A 17,937-nucleotide genomic window follows, 5' to 3' on the forward strand; every position below is an offset into this window, starting at 1 on the left:
GTGTGTGTTTGTGTGTGTGTGCGTGCGTACGTGTGCGTGTGTGTGCGCGCATGCATGTGTGTGTGTGTGTTGACCTTTCCCCAGTGTTAGCCAGTCTGAGCCATCACAGGAGGTATTAATGGACTAATCACATTAAACAGAGAATCATTAATCATCTCCCCTCAGCGCTGTCACTGCCATGCAACGCCTAATCAACTCTATTGTTTACACACACACACACACGCACACACACACACACACACACACACACACACACACACACACACACACACACACACAGGCTGGCACGAGCCTGGCACAAACACTGATGCAAAACGCAATTCTGCGGCAAAAAAACGCCTCGATTACTTAAAAAACGAGCGATTTCTTCGCCCTAAATCTCTCTTTTCTTCTTCTTTCATCCAATATTTTTAATTTTCTCCCATCGTTTGTCGTTTCCCCCCCCCCTTCTAATGTTTATCATCCCTTTCTCCTCTTTATATCCTGTCCATCTCTTCTTTCTGCCTCCCCCTCCTCCTCCTCCGTCTCTCCATCTTTCATCCTCTTCACTCCGTTCGCTGTTTTTGCTGATTCAGCAGCGGCGTCATTAAGATGCCCGGTGAAAGGCGGCGCACGCACACACACAGACACACACACACACGCACACACACACTTTGCATCTTTAATAATCACACACGGGCTCAAAGTGACACGATGCTGAACGAAGCTAAACACCTAAAAAGTTCCTCTAAATTCTTGTTTTAATCACATTTCTAACCCATGCCGTCGCATCGCTGTAAGTGTCTTTATGTTTCCGTCCATAAATCAGCACATTTAATGATGTTTGAGCTCCTGTTTCCATCTGAAATATCCGGCACAGCGCTGTAAATGCATCTGGAACACAGAGGTTCGAGGCCTCGCCTGCTGTTACAGCTGCGTGTGCAACAAACAGAGACATTTAACGGTCTTTTGACAGTCGTAGCGACGTCGTAACGGCGCTTTCACGACTGTTTTAACGTGTATTTATGTAGAATATGTGAGACATTAACATTTTACCTCAACAATTTTGGTTTCTGTTTCAGTTTTGCACGATGTTGCTGATGCTCGTCGCCTCAGAAACTGAACCTGCAGTGCATTGTGGGATATATATGACTTTCTGGGTTCCTGCACCGAGTGAATGCTCGGTCTACACTCACTCACTCATCTTCAGCCTCTTATCCGGGGTCGGGTCTCAGGGGCAGCAGCTCCAGCAGGGGACCCCAAACTTCCCTTTCCCGGGCCACATTAACCAGCTCTAACTGGGGGATCCTGAGGCGTTCCCAGGCCAGTGTGGAGATCTAATCTCTCCACCTGGTCCTGGGTCTTCCCCGAGGCCTCCTCCCAGCTGGACGTGCCTGGAACACCTCCCTAGGGAGGCGCCCAGGGTTCATCCTTACCAGATGATCCTGAACCACCTCAACTGGCTCCTTTCAACGCAAAGGAGCAGCGGCTCTACTCCGAGTTCCTCACGGATGCTGAACTTCTCCCCCTCTCTCTAAGGGAGACTCCAGCCCCCCTCCTGAGGAAACACATTTCACACGCTTGGACCTGGACCTGGTTCTTTGGGTCCTGACCCAGCTTTCATGACCACAGGTGAGGGTAGGAACCAGGACTGAGCGGTAGATCCAGAGCTTTGCCTTCCTCAGCTCTCTTTTGGTCACAACGGTGCGGTAGAGCGACTGCGGCACCGCCCCCGCTGCTCCGATTCTCCGGCCAAACTCACGCTCCATCGTCCCCTCACTCGTGAACAAGATCCCGAGGTACTTGAACTCCTTCACTTGGGGTAAGCAGCGGTCTACTGGCCTCCTCTGAAGTGGACCACGTCCTCTTGGTAGATGGGCTTTCACAGGTTTCGGCGCTCACACACTCTGTGGGACAAATACGCAGCAAAGTGTTGTAGAGGAGGAACAAGAGCTCGCTGGAGGAGTTTCCATCCTCTACAGCGTCTCCGAAGTGGTTGAAGAACGCTGGTTTCATAGGCAAACTCTATTTCACCCAGTGCCAGCCTATAGTAGCTGCACCCAACAACAGACAACCCTGGCAACCAGCAACGCCCAACGCCATTGGCTGCTACCATGGCAACTGAACGGGACAGGAAGTCATTGTCAAAACCGTCAAAATATTTGATTACCGTATTTTCCACATTCTAAGGCGCATAGAACAGACGCTACAGTCGAGGCTGGGGTTACGTTAAGGACCGCCTCTAAACTCATTGATGTTAAGCTGGCGTGCTAGCGCTGTTGCCTTCAGTGGAACAGTGATCGTACGGACTCTTCTACTTGCTGCTCTCTGTTCAACAACCCACTGTTGGAGTTTGTCCTCCAGCTGCAGCCGTCTCGCTCTGTTCCCTCTAAACTCTGTTTAGTCTTCTTTACTCGGCGCAGGTCGTCTTGTTGCTTCCTCCACTTCGGCACCATTGATTGGTTCATGTTCAACTCTCTGGCTGCTGCTCTATTCCCGTGTTCTACTGCGTGACTAATGGCCTTGAGTGTAAACTCTGCGTCGTAAGCGTGTCTCTTAACAGGAGCCATTTTGGGCTCTTTACACAAACACACACATGGAAATGAAACGGCACGCTTCACGCAGTCGTATATCTCAACATGCACCGCGCGTTACTTCTTCTACGGGGGAAAATAGAGTCTGCGGCTGCTCACCGTAGTTGGAGACCTGTTGTGGCTCAATATTGGTCCATATATAAGGAGCAACGGATTATAAGGAGCACTTTTGAGACATTTGAAGGTTTTTAGGTGCAACTTATAGTGCGGAAAATACGGTAATTAAGTATATTTTTTATGGAAAAGCAGAACTTTTGTGGGTTATTTGGTGTTTTTTTCTGGAGACGTCACAGATGACGAATGTTAAACAGATGATTTCAATCTTTTTTTTGTTCCTGAAAGAAAGAGGAATGTTTCTTTTTCTGTCTTTTAAAGAGCTGCCAGTGAACGCAGCTCATATATTCCACCTCCTCACACTCGCTGGTTTTTCCTCCGCTCGTCCAGTCGAAACCGTCAGAGTCCTGGAAAGTGTGTAAATGATTAGACACGGAGCGAGGGAGCAACGGAGGGAAAGATCGGGGGAATTCCTTCACGGGGAACGCCGGTCGGTCGCACCTCCCGACACAAACACGGTTACACGAGAGAGGAGAGACGGAGAGGAAGAAGAAGAAGAGCGGGAGAAATGATGAACGGAAAGCAAGTGTTAGAGATTAAAGTCAATCAATCAATGAAAGGAAGGAATGAACGAAGTGAAAGAGGGTGAAGGAGGACGGACACGAGGGAAATAAAGCAGCAAATGTACAAAATGAATTAATAAAACAGAGAAATTCAAGTAAAAAAAAAACAGGAGCTGGTTCTTTAACTAATGCTGCATTCAGGTGCTGTTGGAATAATCAGAAAAATGGAAACACACATGAAACACACTCCAGTCGTGTCCTGAGAGTCATCGTTCCATCATCACACACTCGTATCTATTCTATATCTGTTTATTCACATCAAAGCTTGAATCTGGAGAATGAGCAGAACTCCGTCATCTGGTGTCTCCAGATCGTCGTCTCAACAACAAAAAATAAGTCCAGCAGTCGGGTTGCCAGGTTGGTCAGACCCGGCCCAGTAGCTCCAGGAGACCGGAGTCTGTTTGAGCCTGTTTGAACCCGTCCCCTCCAGAAAATCACAGCATCAAAACAAGGATTAGAGGAGTTTGACTGACAGTTAGCGTTAGCCGTTAGCGTTGTGCAGATGAAAGTGATGTTAGCTTCAAGGAGAAGCGTAGCCATGTGGGCGAGCGTTTGAATGGCGTTTCTTTCCTTTCTCTCAGTCCATGGAGTGAATGCTCGGCCTGTACTGACTCTGGTTTTTGCCCGTCTCCGGTCGGGGTCGCGGGGGCGGCAGCTGGTGTTGTTCCAGCTGAGGAAGTTCACGCGAACGACTCAGTAACTTGAGAGTTTCCGTACGAACCCTGGACTCCGAAAGACACTCCAGTCGTGTCCTGAGAGTCATCGTTCCATCATCACACACTCCTATCTATTAAGATCAAAGGTTGAATCTGGAGAATGAGCAGAACGGCTCCATCTAGTGTCTCCAGATCGTCGTCGCAACAACAAAAAATAAGTCCAGCAGTCGGGTTGCCAGGTTGGTCGGACCCGGCCCAGTAGCTCCAGGAGACCGGAGTCTGTTTGAGCCTGTTTGAACCCGGTCCCTCCAGAAAATCGCATCATAAAAACAAGGATTAGAGGAGTTTGACTGACAGTTAGCGTTAGCCGTTAGCGGTAGGCGTAAGCGTTAGCCGTTCCAGCTAAGTGCAGATGAAAGTGATGTTAGCATCCAGGAGCAGCGTAGCCATGTGGGCGTGCGTTTGAATGGCGTTGAACTCTTTTCTCTCAGTCCATGGAGTGAATGCTCGGCCTATAGTGACTCTGGTTTTTGCCCGTCTCCAGTCGGGGTCCCGGGGGCGGCAGCTGGTGTTGTTCCAGCTGAGGAAGTTCACGCGAACGACTCAGTAACGTGAGAGTTTCCGTACGAACCCTGGACTCTGAAACACACTGCAGTCGTGTCCTGAGAGTCATCGTTCCATCATCACACACTCGTATCTATTAAGATCCAAGGTTGAATCTGGAGAATGAGCAGAACTCCGCCATCTAGTGTCTCAAGATCGCCGTCGCAACAACAAAAAAGAAGTCCAGCAGTCGGGTTGCCAGGTCTCTTTTAATAAACTCTTGGTTCACTAACTACGCTGTTGCTGCTTTGTTGTGTGTGTAGGGACTCTTCTCATGCTGCTGCAGAGGTTTGCTGTTATTTTCAGCAGCATTAGTGGTTAAAAAAGACCTTTGAATGCCTTCACCGTACTGCCCCGAGCTAATCACTGTTAGCCACGTCCGCCTGTTAGCGTCTGTTAGCGACTGTTAGCGACTCTCCAGGATTTCCCTGATAATCGGTGATCAACAACAATTTCAAGTCCATTTTGGCCGGACGTACGCTTTAATTAAGAATGGAAAAAAAAGACCATTGAAACTGAGAATTTATGTTGTTTTTTTAAAATGATGAGCCCATTTTGGATCCGATACCGGTAACACGTTTCAAAAAAGTTGCGACATTGGCAACAAAAAGATCGGAAAAGTCGTCCCTGAAGAAGCTGAAGGGTTCAAACACTGTTGGGTCTCAGAGTGTGGTCTTTACCTACTCTGTAATGTTCATTCATTCATTCATCTTCAGCCTCTTGTCCCTGTCGGGGTCGCGGGGGGCTGGAGCCGATCCCAGCTGACATCGGGCGTGAGCCGGGGTCCACCCTGGACAGGACGCCAGTCTATCACAGGACACATAGAGACGAACAGAGACAGACAACCATTCACACCTACGGGTGATTTAGAGTCATCAATGAACCCAACACCTGCACGTCTTTGGACTGTGGGAGGAAACCGGAGAACCCGGAGAAAACCCACGCACACATGGGGAGAACATGCAAACTCCACACAGAAGGGCCCCAGACGGGATTCGAACCAGGAACCCTCTTGCTGTGAGGCAACAGTACTAACCACCACAACACCGTGTCCCCCTAGAAGGTAAAGGAGTTCTTTTTGGAAATCATGGACACAGAGGAGAAGGACCATCCGCACGGACGCGCCCCCAAACCTAACCGTAACCCTGCACGTTAAAAAAATGGCGTCCAGGGGTCCCGACCTGGCGCCCGTACGAGACGAGGCCGGAACGACAGAAAAACAGACGAGTGGAAAGAAAGAAAGCTTTCCGGAAAAACAAAGAAGGAACGTTCGACTCGGAAATTGATTACAAAATAAAAACGGAGCGAAACGAAGACTGGAGGAAAATATGCGGTAAAAAAAGAAAAGAGTGGAAACGGAAAGAGGTGTGAGGGAGCGGAGGATGAACAGATGAACAGATGAACAGATGAGGGTAAAGAGGAGTGCATTAAGAGCCGCCGTGTCTTTTGGCGTCGGACGTCTCATTTGTGAGACGAGAGAGAGACGGAGAGCTAACCAAGTGGAAAACACTGTGATTAAAGCCTTCCACTGTAATAATGAGATCTCCTCCAATCCTTTTAACACCATCCTTCACACACACACACACACAGGCACACACACACACACACACACTCACACACACACACACACACACTTCAACGCAGGGTTTTTTAATATAGATTTAAGGTCAGACGTGTAATTTGTGTCAGAGTTTCTGTGTTTTAATCACTTTACGGACTCATCTTTCGCTGAGTGTGTTACCGCACAGATTTGTCTTTAAGTGTGGGGCGACTGTGGCTCAGTGGATGGAGTGGGTCGTCCTCCTTTCGAAAGATCGGAGGTTTGATCCCCACCTCCCCCGATCCACATGTCAAAGTGTCCTTGGGCGAGACACTGAACCCTGAATTGCTCCCCGTGCTGCACATGGGTGTGAATGTGGTGTGAATGAATAACGTGACGGTGACATGGAAACCATTTGGGTTTAGGCAACAACATTTTAAGCCGTTTCACCGGTGCAATGCAAAAATGTGGTTTGGGAACGCCAACTGTGACTAAAAGTCGCAGCGTTTAGAGACTAAAAGTCGTAGTATTAAGAGACTAAATGGGTGTGTGAATATGGTGTGAATGGTTAGATTAGATGGTCTGTAGATGTCCACTGCCATCAGTGTGAACGTCTGTGTGAACGGGTGAATGTGACAAACACTGTGAAAGCGCCTTGAGTCGTCAGAAGACTAGAAAGATGCTTTTTAAGTACAAGTCCATTTAGTCAAGTCCTCGACTTTAGAGCATTAGAGCAGGGAAGAGGACTTTTAAGCGGCTTAGGAGTTCCCTGAGCAGAGGACAAAATGGCGGACAGAAGAGGCAGGACGGATATGCTCCAAACACTGGATGACACTGAATTAATGAAACGCTGCAGGTTGGATCGTGCGTTCTCTGTCCAGTTGGGTTCCCTTGTTCTTTCCTTCTCCATTGCTGGTCACTGGTTTGTGGTAGATTTGAAAGCCAACCAACACTGCTTCCTATATGTCGGTCAGCATCACAGACACTGATGAAAGTTTAATACCAACTTGAGTTGAAATGTTGAAAGTGCAAAAATTCAACGCGCTTTACTTGAGTATTTCCATTTTCTGCTGCTTTATATTTGTACTCTACTGCATCTCAGAGGTCAGTGTGTAGGTTTTACTCCACTGCACGTGTCCGTTACGTCCCCTTCCTGTCCGCGGATAAGCTCAGGGATGAAGTCTTTGTTATGTGTTCTTTAAAACGTCTCCTGGATGTGCGGCATCGTCATAGAGATGCTGTTTTCTGACACCTTTGATGCCAAAAGTCGTAGTGTTTCAAGACTAAAAGCTGAGTATTACGAGACGCGTTTCGAGACGTATTTTGAGACTGAAACTTATGGTAGTATTTTAAGACCAAAGGTCGTATTTAAATACGTACTTTGAGACTAAAAATCACAGTATTTTGCTATTTTCCAGTCGGACTTTTAGGGGTTTACAGCTGAAGGCCTGGTGTGTTTCAAGAGTAAAAGTCGTAGATCAACACTAAAACTTGTAGTACTTCAAGACCAAAGGTCGTAGTATTTTGAGACTCAAAGTCGTCGTATTTTGATACCAAAACTTGTAGTATTTCAACACTAAAAGTCGTAATATTAAAAGACTAAAAGTCGTAGCATTTTGCTAAATAAAAGTCGTCATATTTTGAGACTCAAAGTCGTTGCATTTTGCTATTTTTCCACTCAGACTTTTAGGGGTTTGCAGCTGAAGGCCTGGTGTGCTTCAAGACCAAAAGTCGTAGTATTTCGAGATAAATTTTGAGACGTATTTCGAGACCAAAAGTCGGAATATTTGGAGACTCATATTTTTCGTATTTTGAGACTAAAAGTCGCCTTTTTTGCTATTTTTCCAGTCAGACTTTTAGGGGTTTACAGCTGAAAGCCTGGTGTACTTCAAGAGTAAAAATCGTATTTCAACACTAAAAGTCGTAGCATTTTGAAGCTAAAAGTCGTAGCATTTTGAAGCTAAAAGTCGTAGCATTTTGAGGCTAAAGTCGTAGCATTTTGAGGCTAAAAGTCGTAGTATTTTAAGACTAAAGTCGTAGCATTTTAAGACTAAAGTCGTAGCATTTTGAGGCTAAAAGTCATAGTATTTTAAGACTAAAGTCGTAGCATTTTGAGGCTAAAAGTCGTAGTATTTCAAGACTAAAGTCGTAGCATTTTGAGGCTAAAAGTCGTAGCATTTTGAGGCTAAAAGTCGTAGTATTTCAAGACTAAAAGTCGTAGTAATTCAAGACCAAAAGTCGTAGCATTTTGAAGCTAAAAGTCGTAGCATTTTGAGGCTAAAAGTCGTAGTATTTTGAGGCTAAAAGTCGTAGAATTTTGAGGCTAAAAGTCGTAGTATTTCAAGACTAAAAGTCGTAGTATTTTGAGGCTAAAAGTCGTAGTATTTCAAGACTAAAAGTCGTAGTATTTTGAGGCTAAAAGTCGTTGTATTTTGCTATTTTTCCAGTCAGACTTTTAGGGGTTTACAGCTGAAGGCCTGGTGTGATTAAAGAGTAAAAAGAGTAATAATCGTATTTCAAGACTAAAAGTCGTTATATTAAAAGACTAAAACTCGTCGTATTTCGAGACTCAAAGTCGTAGCATTTCAAGATCAAACGTCGTAGCATTTGAGACTCAAAGTTGTTGTATTTTGAGACTCAAAGTTGTTGTACTTTAAGACCAAACGTCGTAGTAATACAACACTTAAAGTCCTTGTATTTCAAGACTCAAAGTCGTTGCATTTTGCTGTTTTTCCAGTCAGACTTTAGGGGTTTACAGCTGGAGGCCTGGTGCATTTGGCCAAACACAAAGGGACAGTACTTGACTCTCTATCGCACATGGACTCAGTCGGACCTCACAGACTTTCTGCTCCAGCCGGCCGGGTGAAGTCCGTTTAACGTCCGGTCTGAATCGGACATTCGTGTCCTCGCACACGGCTCCCCGGGTCGCGTGTAAATGATTTCAGGGTTGCGGTACAAGTGTGGAAAAAGGGGCTTTGTAGAAACCGAAGTGTTCAAATCTGAACATTTTAATCTGTGTAATCGTCAAAGAGAAACCCTTGGACACACGTTTCACAGCGACTTCCATTCCGCGGGTGTGAAATGGGCTCTTCAGTCGTCTTAACTGGCTTACAGACGTCCTCCTCTGTTTCAAAGACAAATCCTATTTTCAGCTCTCATCAGTCAAGAACAGACGCAAGGATGTCTCTGTTTCAATATCTCATTTAGACACGCACACACACACACACACACACACACACACACACACACACACACACACACACACACACACACACACACACACAGTCTGCCTGTTGCCACAGCTGCATTTGGAGACAAATCCCTTTTTCTGCTTTGCCCTCTCAGACAAAACCCACTCGTCTCATTTCCTAACCCCGCCTGTTGCACAAGATAAAAGAGGACTTTGTGCGATCAAGAGCCCTCATTTACGTCCTCTCTTTTCTTTTCACCTCCTTCCTCTCATCCTCTTTTCCCTCCTGCTTTCCCAAGACCACATCATGCTCCCTGTGTTCGGACAGGACGTGAAACTAAACCATGTGAACGCCTGTGAATGATATACGGGGAATTAATACAATATTTACTGGGTTAAATATGTGATTACAGGACAGGAAGTGCAGCAACTTTGTCCCTTAGAGGGAAAAGTAGAGTTTACTCAAAAACACTTTAAACTGTATAAAGCACTCACTTCTCTTTCTACGGTCCCGGAAAAATGGATAAAATGAAAGTTAGCAGTGCAAACAGACCCAAAAACAGCTAAACAGGTTATAAAATGTCCGAAAAATAACCTTTCAGCGTGATCTTGGCGCCACAGAACGTGAACGCGACACGGAAACAATGTAGGTTTAAGCCGTTTCACCGGTGCAATGCAAAAATGTGGTGCGGGAACACCAACGGTGCGCAACCAGTGAAATTTCAAGACTAAAAGTCGCAGTATTAAGACATTAAAAGTCGTAGTATTTCCAGACTAAAAGTCGTAGCATTTCAAGGCTAAAAGTCGTAGCATTTTGGGACTAAAAGTCGCAGTATTTCCAGACTTAAAGTCGTAGTATTTCCAGACTAAAAGTCGTAGTATTAGGAGATTAAAAGTGTTATTATTTAAAGACTAAAATTGGTAGTATTAAAAGACTAAAAGTCGTAGCATTTCGAGACTAAAAGTCGTAGTATTTCAAGACCAAAACTCGTAGTATAAAGAGACTAAAAGTCGTAGCATTTCAAGACCAAAACTCGTAGTATTAAGAGAATAAAAGTCGTAGTATTTAGAGACTAAACGTCCACTCTCTGACTTTTTCATGACTTACAGAGACCCAACAATTCCTCCGTGAGCAAACAAACAAAAACCTTTGTCACCTTCAAAATAAAAGCATCTAACCAATTAAGCTTCAGGCAGGTAAAACTACTGTATGCAACAAGAATTTGATTATCAACAACCGTATCTCCTTAAGAGACAAAAGGAGGTTCTTTACCTCACACGACACTTTTCCTCACACGTGATCGGTCAAAATGGCGTCGGCGGCGTCCCGTTGCCCGTGGATTCTGCGTGCGGAGACCTTGGGAAACGTAACGAAGCTGTGTGGATAAACTGGCGTTTAACTGTACGGTAGTGTGTTACTTTTTAAAGTACGTATATTTATCGTGATTGCATCTGGAGCTGTTTCCTGTCGATAACTGAAGTCGTTAGGTTGATTTGAAAACATATCTGTGTGTGTGTGTGTGTGTGTGTGTGTGTGTGTGTGTGTGTGTGTGTGTGTGTGTGTGTGTGTGTGTGTGTGTGTGTGTGTGTGTGTGTGTGTGTGTGTGTGTTTGTGTGTGTGTGTGTGTGTGTGTAATGGGAATAATGGAGGTCTGATTGAAACGTGTGACGTGGGAAAACTGATGACGGAGATCCTATCTGCTGGGAAAAACACACGTTTCTGACTCTCTCTCTCTCTTTCTTTCTTTCTTTGTCTCTTTCTTGCATCTCCTTTTCTCCCTTCTTCATTTCTTCCTCCTCATCTTCCCGTCTCTCTCTCTTCTATTTTCCGTCCTCTCGATCTTTCTCTTCTTCTACTTTTCACTTCTTTATGTTTCTATTCATCTTTCTTTCTTTCCTATGTTTATTTAACCTCTCTCTCCATTTTCATTCACTCTCCTTTTCCTCCCTTCTCTTCCTCTCATTCCCTCCTTTTCTGTTTGCTCTCCTCTCCTTCTCCTCCGCTGTCATCCCTCCGTCTTCTCTCTCATCAGATGGTTCCCACATGTGTCTGACTGATGTCACGCTGCAGATCATGAGCACAGTTGTTTCATTTCAGCGGTCCAGACTCAAATGTCTCGTCCGCTGGTCGCACTTCTCCTGGATGTGAAGGGAACTGGAGACGGCGTTGGAGACGGCGTTGGAGACGGAGCCACGTTCATTCCTGTGGACGCTGCTCATGAAGCCAAAAAAGTCAACGACCAAAGGCTTAATAAAAATAGATGATAAATGACCACGAAGAGACTCAAAATTAGTAAATAAAGCTGTGCAAAAGTGCTAAAAACACATATGCTGATTACTAACGACCCAAAATGACGACAAAAAGACACAATAACAAACAAAAAAAGCTTAAAACTACTTAAAATACATGTTTAAACGACCTAAAAGACACAAAAATGAACACAATGAGGTGCAAAACGACTAAAAATAGATGCAAAACAACGACAAAGACACAAACAACAACCACAGAGACCCAAATTTACTGGAAACATAAAACTTACTAATGACAAATAACCACAAATGACGACAAAAAGACACAATAACAATCATAAGAAGCTTAAAAGTACTTAAAATAGATGTTAAACGACCACAAAGAGACAAAAAACGACCATAGAGAGCGGAAATTACTGAAAACACACACATGATGATTATAAATGACCCAAAATGACGACAAAAAGACAGGATAACAATCACAAAAAGCACACACACACACACACGCACACGCATACGCACACACACACACACACACACACACACACACACACACACACACACACACACGCACACGCACACACACACACACAGCCCTGCTATTTGACTTTCCATACAGTGGTTAATGGTTTGCACCTGCTACGTTCTGTTGTGTGCAGCTTTTTCCAGAGTATCCTTCATCAGTGCTGTGTGTGTGTGTGTGTGTGTGTGTGTGTGTGTGTGTGTGTGTGTGTGTGTGTTCAGAGACCTCTTTCTTTTTCCACATCACGTCCCCGTCCTCGTCACGCTGCAGATGTTACCTTCAGGATCTCATCCAAAGGTCGCAGGTCAAACGTCTCCTACGTCACGTGACGCCGACGCTCACGTCCAGAGGGGATGTCCTGTACGCGAGAGGCAAATGTACGGCGTCATGTCGTGCGCGTTCGGACTTTGATGTGCTTGATGGAGGTTTTGTTGCATTGAGTTCTGCAGATCTGTGGATTTTATAGAAGTCAATGAGAAAATGAGCCTAAACTCTCGATTTATTCCCTTTTCCTCATGAGTTCACGTCTCATTCTCTAGTTTCACGTCTTCTTAATCACAACATGATGTTCATTTAGTCTTTTACGGTCCATTTAGAGTCAAACAGACCAGACAGAGGGGACGCTTTAGGGGGCGGGGCTACACAGCCACCTGTCAATCAGGACAGAGGTTTGGTGTGTGTATCCACGGCAACTGTGGACATTAAATGATGCTTTTAGCACTTTCACCTCATCAGAGTTGTAACATTATAATTACCTTTAATGTCTTGATTAACGTTCGGTGGTTGCGGCTTGCTAACCGTGCTAGCACTAGCATTAGCTTCTAGCTTAAACGTGCAGTCGGCAACGTTTGTTTGATCGTATTCACACTTTGCTCCGATAGAACAACAGAATTCCAACGGTTTTAGCAAAAAAATGTGCCTCTACGTGCAAAAATCCACCGCGCCCAGTTCGTGCACACGCCACAGACCCCCCCACCCCCACCCGCATGATATCATAGGCACACGCCTCAAGCTAGCATACGCTAAATTATGTTAGCAGTTGCTCTCTGTGAGTAGGTTAGCCAGCCTACCTCCCTGCCGTTTATCGATGAAAGAAGACACGGGTGCTTTCACAGGAATCTGGTGCACGCGCACTGATGAGCGCTCGATGGGAGGGAGTGCAGGAACTCGGTGGTAGAGGGGGAGGGGCGTGAGAGTTGGAAACGAGAGTTGGAGACTTGCCGACTGCAGCTTTAAGGAAAAACTTGCCAATAATCAAGCGGCTCTGTGTCGCTGCAGTACGACCGCCGACAGAAGTTCACTGAAGGGTTTGCGTCAGCTGGTTGAAAAATCTGTAAATGTTTCCGTGTTTAGCATTTAGCATTTAGCTCGCCTCCCAACTGTCACTGTTTTATCTGCAGCTGAAGGAAGAGACTGAAGCGGTGGAAGTTTGAGCGCACAGGTCGTTTCAGAAGCATGTTAAGCGGATCTCTAATTTCTGTTAGCGCTTTAACGCTAATTCCCATTACGTGTTAGCATCGAGCTAGCTGACTTCAGAAAACATGTCAATGATACAAATGCACATCTTACAGACTGAGCGCTAACTATTTGCCTCGTGGTTGTAGCGTGTATGCTAGCTAAAGGAGTTATTTTTCTTCTTCCATCATGAAGCTAACCTCCGTTAGCCGTTAATGGTAATTCCCATTGTGTGTTAGCATTGAGCTAACGGCTGTATCCACTTTTAGCTTCATAAAGGTTCAGTTTTTAGACTCACAGCTAGCTTGTAAAAAACGTAGTTCTGGTTCTTTACCCTCTTGGTAGAAAATCCCAACGCAGCTTTTAGGTGTTTTTCCGTGTTTTGAGAACAGAAAGAATCAACAAGGAGACGCCGTCACACGATACAAAGACAAATTTCTGTTAGTGCTCTAACGGTTATTCCCATTACTTGTTAGCATCGAGCTAGCTGACTTCAGAAAACATGGCAATGATACAAATGCACATCTAACACACTGAGCACTAACTATTTGGAGGAAAGGAGATATTTTTCTACTTCTATCATGCAGCTAACCTCCGTTAGCGCGTTAATGGTAATTCCCATTGTGTGTTAGCATTGAGCTAACGCCTGTATCTACTTTTAGCTTCACAAAGGTTCAGTTTTCGGACTCACAGCTTTTTAAAAACGTATTTCTGGTTCTTTACCCTCTTGGTAGAAAATCTCAACGCAGCTTTTAGGTGTTTTTATGTCTTTTCCGAACAGAAAGAATAAAAAAGGAGACGCCGTCACATGATACAAAGATAGCGGAGTTTGCGTTAAATTTAACTCATGCAAGAGTGAAAATGACTTACAGTGGGAGCATCTGGCGTCGGCGCGCTGACCCACGGTGACGCGACTCGTTCTAGGGGAAACAAAATAACACACAGACAGAAAAAGACATGAGATCAAAGACAAATAATGGTTTTATTTGTTATTAATAAGCCGAACACGGCTTAAATGTCCCTCTTTTATGACCTGATTTACGGGTTTTTACACCCTAAATTAATACAAAACTAGAGGAAAACTCTTCTGTTTTTGTTCCCTCTTTCATTATAATGAAAAAGCAGCTGCGTTAAAGTGTTTGCAGCAGCATAAATACACGTTTTAGCAGCAAAATAAAGCTTTCAGGGTGAATTTGTGGAGCTCTTCGGGGGCGAAGAACTCAAACTGTACGATGAAGCTGATGAGATTTTTATTAACTTACTGTTTGTTAAGCTGGATTTTGTGCAGGTGCATCAGTTGAACCTGCAGAGTTTAGAGGACGCCATGCTGCTGCAGTGGAAAAATTATATGAGAGGGAAAGCTGTCAGAGTGTGTGTGTGTGTGTGTGTGTGTGCGTGTGTGTGTGTGTGTGTGTGTGTGTGTGTCTCAGGAGGGAGGCAGCAGCATAAAGACGCCAGATGCTACTGTGTCAAGCAGGTTAGGTGTGTGTGTGTGTGTGTGTATGTAAGTGTGTGTCTAGGTGTGTGTGTGTGTGTGTGTGTGTGTGTGTGTGTGTGTGTGTGTGTGTGTGTGTGTGTGCTTGTGTGTGTGTGTGTGTGTGTGAGTGAGAGGGAGAAAGTGAGACGGGTGAGGAGAGACAGAAGGAGGGAACTGGAGACAAGGGATGGAAAAATGAAAAGCGTGTGTGTGTGTCTGTGTGATTGTGTGTGTATTAGTGTGTGTGTGTGTGTGTGTGTGTGTGTGTGTGTGTGTGTGTGTGTGTGTGTGTGTGTGTGTGTGTGTGTGTGTGTGTGTGTGTGTGTGTGTGTGTGTGTGTGTGTGTGTGTGTGGCAGATGGTGAGTAGAGACGGAGAGGTTCATATTACAGTATCAAAACATCTACTCATGTTTACTGGACAAGTGTGTGTGTGTGTGTGTATTAGTGTGTGTGTGTGTGTGTGTGTGTGTGTGTGTGTGTGTGTGTGTGTGTGTGTGTGTGTGGCGGCCCCATCCTCAGGTCTCTAGCTCCCTCTGGTGGTGTGACTGTGACATTAAACACAGTTAAACTGATCTTCTGTGTGTTGATTTGAGCTGAAGTGAAACCTGAGCGCGTCGTCAGTGACGGTTAAACGCTGCTCCCTCATTGGTGCGTTTGGTCACGTGACCACAGGAAGCAGTTTAAAGCTAAGGTGTTTGACAGTGAGGTGAAGAGTTCACCTGAGCAGCAACAGCAGAAACCAACGTGCACAGAGATTCAACTGGAAGAGAACAGAAAAACCTGAACCCAGAGCAAAAAGGACACTTTGGGACGCCTCAGGAACACTGGACTAAACACGCTAACTGTATATACTATATTATATTATATTATATTAAATTATATAATATTATATTACATTAAATCTGCACTGAACAGAAGAATAAAGTGATTTTTCATTCAAAAATGTCAAAAAACACTGTTTTCAGCCTCTGAAATATGGGAAAACCCTGATTTCCGCGTAGAATTCTCTGTTTTATTTCATATTAAACTGAATTTCTTTAAAGTTTAACAACAAACACTTTTAAATTCAATGTTATTTAAAGTGCCAAATCATAACAGTGGTTATGTCAGGACACTTTACAGAGTAGGTAACGTACATTGACTAAATTAACTTAAAAATAAATAAATAAAAAGCAGATTTAATGTGATTCACTTTTGTTCCTGACATTTTAAACTCCAAACAATGAATGAATTCAATGTAGAAAATAATCGGAGGATGTTTCGATAATGAAAATAAGAACGATTAGTCGTAGCGCTAAATTAAAGCTGCTAAAAGTGGCTAAAGCTCGAGCGCCACACTGAGCTACGGAAGCCCTAAAGCAGGGGGGTCAAACTCAGGCCCGTGGGCCCCAAAGATCATATCAAGGTTCTCTGAGAGCTGGCCCGTGAGTGTAAAGCACACACACGTCTACTTTTCTGTTCACACACATGAGCATCCATGCTACCAGTCTCTGCAGACACACTGAATCCACCCCTCCCCAAAAACAAAGAAAGATGGAGGACAGGAGCTTTCAGCAGATGATCTGTGTGTGAAGGTCAGGGCGCCCTCCCACTGTGCGTCCGTCCCGTGCCCGTGCTTTAGGGTCCTTGTCCCCCCCTCCAGGCCCGTTTGTACTCACACTACCTGGGCCTCGGCGTTCTCATGGACACATCCGTAGCAAACCCTACGTAAAGTTATGCACAGACATTCGTAGAAATTCATACGAAAAAAAACCAAGCTGACGGACCAAAGGACAGACAGAGCGCTAACTATATTTGCGTCGTCATTGTAGCATTTAAGCTAGCTAAAGGAGTTATATTTCTTCTTCCATCATGAAGCTAACCTCCATTAGCGCGTTAATGGTAATTCCCATTGTGTGTTAGCATTGAGCTAACGGCTGTATCCACTTTTAGCTTCATAAAGGTTCAGTTTTCGGACTCACAGCTTGTAAAAAACGTAGTTCTGGTTCTTTACCCTCTTGGTAGAAAATCCTGCAGCAGCTTTTAGATGTTTTATGTCTTTTGCGAACAGAAAGAATCAACAAGGAGACGCCGTCACACGATACAAAGTCACATTTCTGTTAGCGCTCTAACGGTAATTCCCATTACCTGTTAGCATTGAGCTAACAGACTTCAGAAAACATGCCAATGATACAAATGCACATCTAACAGACCGAGCACTAACTGTTTGCCTCGTGGTTGTAGCGTTTATGCTAGCTAAAGGAGTTCTTTTTCTTGTTAGGATGACACCATCATGAAGCTAACCTCCATTAGCACTCTAATGGTATTGCCCATTGTGTGTTAGCATTGAGCTAACGTATGTATCCACTTTTAGCTTCTGTGACAGAAAGAGACAAAGGAAACAGAAAATGCCTTGACCGACATTTTACATGTGTGTCGTCCCAGTGACTCTGTCTCTCTCACACACACACACACGTACAAACACACACACACACACTCTAAGTGCTCAGTCCGTGCTGGAGGCGACTGGAGGCATTGCACTACTAGCCTACTTTAGGACGGGTCAGTCCTCTAAAAGCGTCCAGCCACCGTGAAATTCATATTATTCCTATGGAGGACACACACACACACACGCACGCACGCACGCACGCACACGCACACGCACACGCACACGCACACACACACACACACAGGAAACATCAAAAAATACACATTAAGGTGTTTTTATTTGACTAAACTTTGTCTGTGATTCTTAGGCATTAATAATAAATCCATCTTTGTTATTATGATATTTTTTACAACGTATAATTTAAAAGATATAATTATTAAAACAGTGTTTTCTCAGATGTTCATGTGTCTCGTCTGGACGTTGATCATCGAGTCGATGCCTCATATTATCGTGTCTTTAGCACAAAGCACACATCTTTAAATTAATGTCCTGTTTCTTTATTATATTTATATTTATTACCAATTTTTCAGCAGATGAAAATTACATTATTAATTTAATCAAAGC

Source organism: Echiichthys vipera, assembly GCF_963691815.1.
Source record: "Echiichthys vipera genome assembly, chromosome: 22".
NCBI classification, from domain to species: Eukaryota; Metazoa; Chordata; class Actinopteri; order Perciformes; family Trachinidae; genus Echiichthys; species Echiichthys vipera.